The sequence below is a fragment of the Hyperoodon ampullatus genome (genome assembly GCF_949752795.1).
Source record: "Hyperoodon ampullatus genome assembly, chromosome: 7".
NCBI classification, from domain to species: Eukaryota; Metazoa; Chordata; class Mammalia; order Artiodactyla; family Ziphiidae; genus Hyperoodon; species Hyperoodon ampullatus.
In genome coordinates this window covers 79,828,525-79,834,559 of record NC_136920.1, presented here as the reverse complement: position 1 = coordinate 79,834,559, position 6,035 = coordinate 79,828,525, and the positions used below count along the sequence as shown (strand labels likewise).

Here is a 6,035-nt window from a genome sequence, read left to right as displayed (position 1 = left end):
CCGCCGCTGCCGCCTCGCTCCCGCTCCCGCTCTCGGTCGCGGTCTGGGCTCCGGCGCGTCTTCCCCGCTGCCGCCGAGCTCGGTTCGCGTTCAGCAAGGAGCGTAGCTCCGCCTCACCTCGCCGCTGGGAGCCCAGGCTCCGTCTGACGCCGCGCGCCGCGATCCCAACGCGTCCCCCCTCCCTGGTTCCCTCCTCTTCCTCCTCCCCCTCCCTCCCTCCCTCCCTCCCTCCCAGCAGCCGCCTCCCCTCCCCCCGCAGGCGCAGCGCTCGGGCGACAGCCGCCTGCCCGACGCCTCCTCCAGCTCTCGCAAGTTTGAGCTCCCCCAGCCTCCGCTCACCCTCCGCTCACCCTCCGTTGCAGCGCCTGGGCGGTGGGGTGTCGGAGGGGTGATTCCCCAAGAAAGGTTTGCCCGAGTTTCCCCAGCCGTCATCGATTCCCGGCGCGTTTCGCCTATCTGGGTCCGAACCCCAGACCACTTGGGTGGCGTCCTCCTCGCCCCATGTCCTCCCCTCCCCCGCTTGGACCGAGTTGGCTGCGCACACCCCGCCCGGGCGCGCGTCCTGGGCGAGTGAGAGACCGACTTGGGCGGCGGCGGCGGCGCGGGCGGCCCGTTGATCCTGAGCCGAGGGGATGGGGGGCGGCGGGGGCGGCTCTCCCAGCCGCGCGCCGAGACCCGGAGAGTTACAGAGCAGGCGTACATTGGAGAGAGCTTTCCTATATAGGAGAGCCAAGAATTTGTTACTTCTTGAGGGGGGAGCATGAAGGTAGGGGACCCTATAATGAGAATCCTAGGATTGCTTCTAGATTTCTAACTTGGATAAATGACAGGACGGTACTCTTTGGTGAATACTAAAGGAACAGTAACAGCAGCAAAAGTCTAAGAATGGAACTTTAACATATCACAATGCCACCTTTAAAGTAAATTTGGCATTCTCCTCCTTTTTGAATAAAAGAAAATGCATTAATTCAAGACATACACATTCACACACCTGCTAATATCTGCTCTTCTGCAATCATGTGTTTTCTGTATAGTGTCTAAATATCTATTCCAGTTGAAGTAGTGCTTAAACACTTCAATATGCCTCTTTCCATCCAAAAAGAAAAACTGTCTATGACTGTTTCAACGTATTTTAAATATATGTATAATCATTGCCAACTTATCTGCTTTGCAGATTCTCGTTTCCTATACCATATTTAATATCTCCCTTTATTGAAAATGTCATTGCTCAGTATTATGATTGTTTTTCATTTTTATTATATGTCTGAATGTTAGAATTATTGATTAATCTCTTTACTAATGGAATAATCTCAGCACAATGTTAAATACACTTCTTCTCTACCATTATTATATGTTATTTTAACGATTTTCCATACAGTTACTTTAAATGGGATTTTCAGAGTTTTCAGGCTTTTTGAAGTCAGTGGGATAGGCTCCAGTGAGTAAAAGAAATGCTGAAGAACAACAATATGAATTAAACAAATTTAAGTAGTTAAGAAAGCACTAATCTAGTCATTGAGAAATGTATACTACTATTTACATAGTATGTATATATAAATCAATAGTTTCAAAATGAGATAATCTACTGAACAAAATATCTTAAAATGTGAATGAAAAGATGTTGTAAAATCGCTATATGATTAAAGTATAAAAATTTTTATAAGCTTGGAATATCAATAATAAGTGCATTTTTGTCTGGGAGACAAGTTGTTATCTGGGAAACCTCAAGACATTTTGTAGATTATCGAAATCACTTTACTATCAATCTTGAGCATTTCTCCTATCAACTCTATAATTAGTATTGGAAATTAGCATGATGACTCTATTTCACCATCAGGAACATTGAAGAAACTATTTAAAGTGCTAAACATTGGTTTTAACAAATAAAAAACAATTCATCTGAAGAAGATGTTACAATGAACTGAGGAATTAAAAGATCTCAAAGTAGAGAAATTTCACTGACTGCAGTATAAACAACTTGAGGGTAGAGAGTGTCTGTTTTTCCTGTTTGCCCTCCAAATTTGGCAACAGTGTTATATGCACGGTGCAGGGTAATAAGCAAATATTTAACAAATGAAAAGTACTGAATTCATTACCTTGTGGTACAAATTAGGATTTCCTTTGTACTGTAACTAGAAGATTTTAACTTCAGCATTATGCATTATTAATGTCTTTTCTGATTCCCAGTTCTGTCAACCAAACTTATTTGAGTGATAATTAGAGGACTTCATGTTTATCCTATCTTCTAGGATTTCACTTTTGCATATCTGTTAATTCATAATTTTGACATTTTTATAGCACAACCAAAGACTATAAAAACACAGAGCAAGCACTTGCCAAAGAACTCTAAATAAAACAGGTCTCAGATATGAAATTAGAGCCAAGCTCGGTTATACTTCTAAGTGCTTCATCTAAAGAGAAACGTGCAACACTGCTGCATGAATTAATCACCTAGGGTGACTTTTAAACCTATCAATAGCTGGCCCCTCTATCGTATCTGATTTTATTCAATAGTCTAAGTGATAATAATTTTTTGATCAAGAACTTTATTTTACTGGTTGTAAAGGTGCGCGCATGCACGCGCACACAATCCCCAGTGCTTTTAAAAATTGTGGGACAGAATTAATAATAACTATTGAGTTTAAATGTCATTTATCAACTTATTAAAGTGCAAGCATGCAGGGAAAATAAGCTAAAGACAAGACTTTCGTTTTTCAGTTTATTTTTAAAAAGTCTTGTAGAAATCTTTATGAAATTAACACAAAATGGTGGTACCAAAAATGTCTTTGCTTTGTTTATTCCCTAGTCTGTGGCAATGTAAACAGTGGAAGTTAACCCGGAATTTAAGTTAAGGAAAGCTATATTGTATTAAGTTTAGCCAAAATTCTCTAACTTGCCATCATATTTTTTCAAATAAATAAAATTTCTATTCTCTTCCCTCTCTCCTCATCTCCCTTAAGGTATGTCAACTCTAACCCCGACCCCCCCCCATACACACACCTTGTTGCCTCTGACATTATCTCTTCTACTAGATGCGCTTTTGTACTTATTGCTACACAATAGTTCAAAATAAAATGTGATAAATGCAGGCAAAGGTGTTTCAAGAAAGAAGGTAAATGTCCTTACACATTTTCAACATAGAAACAGAATTTTTCAAAAATGAGTTACAAAACAGCAAAATTAAAAAAAAATAGTTATAGATAAAGTTTGCAGATAATGTTGTCATCCCTCTTAAAAGAAGAGGGATAAGGCACAGAAGAAATGTATTGTTGAGGACAATGAAAATCAGCAGTTATTGCAATCTATTTATGCTGCATTCAATGGATTTAGAAGACAGAGGCTTGAGTGCTGTCGTTATTGCTTGTTTGCCATTTGATGGTGGGCAAAATATTTAATTTCATTGGGTTTCTCTTTCTATGCCTCTAAAATGTGGATTCCCAGGCTAAGAAAATATTTCAAATCTTTTCTAGGTCTAAAAGTCACAGACCTTAGTGTACCCTTTATAAAGGCCACATTTTCACAAAAGATAGCATTCTTGTAAAACACCTTTATAGAAAGAAAAAGCTATATTTAGAAAGTCCACTCAGTGTTCAGGGTTTTCTGAAGTCGTACTGCTGTTTATAACCAGGTGTAGGCCAGTAGGACAACACATTTGCTTTAATAGCTGTCCAGATTTCTTGGAGTTAAAGATAAGTTTTTCATTATTCTAAGTGTTGACCTAAGAAATTATTGAAAATAAGAATTGTTCTAATTTACTTCTTGAATTGCCCAGTTCTTACATGGCCTGACATGAAAGGTGATTTAAAAGATTGCATTTAAGTTTGGACATATAGCCTTCATCCTGCTGTTTCATCACAGACCTCTTACAGGATAAACACGTGCAACTATTTTGAGTTTCTGAATGGGAGTGCTCCTTATAGTATTTTCCCCTTATAAATTTCTTGCCAACTTACTCCAATTTGAATGCAGGTAGAAATTTATAAATTTCTCCAAGAACTTATTTTTATTTTTATGAATCTTACTGATTTTGTGTTAATACCGAGGACTTTATCAAATTCATAGACATTTGATAGAATAAAAAGCAAAAGCATAATTAGGAAAAATCCAAAAACCTCAAATAGAAAATAAGATGCTATGTTGTTAGTAACAGAAATTAGCACAAATAGACTGAAAAACTGACCACCATTGTAAACTGAGCTTTTAACTATGGGAGTCGCCAGGAAAAGGAGGGTTACCTGACTCAGGGGTCTTCTCCTTTGTTTGCCTTCTTTTAACAATCTCAAAAATTAAAGAAAGGTTGAAATGACAATAAAAATAATTTATTTCCCAAACCATTTGAGAGTAGTTGCCAACACAATGCAATGTCTCCCCCAAATCCTCTAGTATTTCCTACAAACATATATCCAAATATAATCATGAAAATCAGGAAATTAACACTGACACATGACTACAGAGCTACTAATCCTCAGACCCCTTTCAAGTTTTGTCAATTATCCCAATCATGTCCTTCATAATGAAAGGATCAGCCCAGTGTCGCATGTTGCATTTAGTTGTCCTGTCTCTTTAGTTTTTTAATCTGGAAAATTTTCTCAGGCTTCCCTTGAATTTCATAAACTAGAAAATTTTAAAGAATATGGATCAGCTATTTTGTAGGATTTAGCTGTTTGTATTTGTCTCATGATTATTCAGGATATGTGTAGTTGGCAGGAATAACACAGTGGTGAAGCTCTGTTCTTCTCACTGCTTCCTATCAAACAATTTCGGCAAACTTTTAACTTGTAACCTTACTGGAATATTATTTTACTCATTTGATTAAGGTGTATATCACCCAGTCTTCTCCATTGTAAAGTTATTTTTTTCTCCTTCATTATTAATAATTTTTGTGGTAAGGCACTTTGTAATTATGTAAATATCCTGTTCCTCATCAAACATAATTTATTCAATTTAATGATTTAAATCAGTATGAACTCGTAGACTCCTCTTTTATTCAATTGACTATAATACGTTTCTACCATTATTTATTTTGAGGCTTAGATTGTTCAAGATTTGTCCAGTGGAAACCCCTTCAGTTTGGCTTCTATATCCTTTGATGTTTCCCAATTATTCTTTGATATCTCCCTTCTTCTTCTTTTTTTTTTAACATCTTTATTGGAGTATAATTGCTTTACAATGGTGTGTTAGTTTCTGCTTTAGAACAAAGTGAATCAGCTATACATATACATACATCCCCATATCCCCTCCCTCTTGCGTCTCCCTCCCTCCCACCCTCCTTACCCCAACCCTCTAGGTGGTCACAAAGCACCGAGCTGATCTCTCTGTGCTATGCGGCTGCTTCCCACTAGCTATCTATTTTACGTTTGGTAGCGTATATATGTCCATGCCGCTCTCTCACTTTGTCACAGCTTATCCTTCCCCCTCCCCATATCCTCAAGTCCATTCTCTAGTAGGTCTGTGTCTTTATTCCTGTCTTACCCCTAGGTTCTTCATGACATTTTTTTTTTTAGATTCCATATATATGTGTTAGCATACGGTATTTGTCTTTCTCTTTCTGACTTAATTCACTCTGTATGACAGACTCTAGGTCCATCCACTTCACTACAAATAACTCAATTGCGTTTCTTTTTATGGCTGATCCCTTACTTCTTGAAACAATAGTATGTTCTAGGGTCATCTTATATTTTCCCTGTAGTGGTTCTAGAATCAGCCATTTCTCCAAAGACCTTTAGTTCCTTCAGTTGGAGAGCTGTATTTAGAAACCAAGATCTGGACACTAGGTGTATTCATTGCTCTTGGGAAGCAGTGGTCCCAGGTACTCTCAATAGGCAGAGCTAGGGGATTTATGTACATATATACATACACACATATGAAAACACATATTCATAACCATTTACACATATTCACAAACACATTCATAAACATATGCATACATATAGTCTATGTTTATTTCTATAATGTCTCTATATTGAAAATCATGTGTTCACATTAACATCCTCCATTCCCTTTCAACACCCTTTCATTCTAGTTTTTGCCCTTTT

The 6,035-nt window shown here is 38.2% G+C and overlaps 1 pseudogene across 1 annotated transcript in view; it reads right to left on the bottom strand.

Annotated features, from left to right (window-relative positions):
• The window catches only part of LOC307055636 (centrosomal protein of 78 kDa-like), a 359,743-nt pseudogene that overhangs the window by 70,625 nt on the left and 283,083 nt on the right, over positions 1-6,035 (bottom strand). The gene's annotated exons all lie outside the window — the stretch shown is intronic.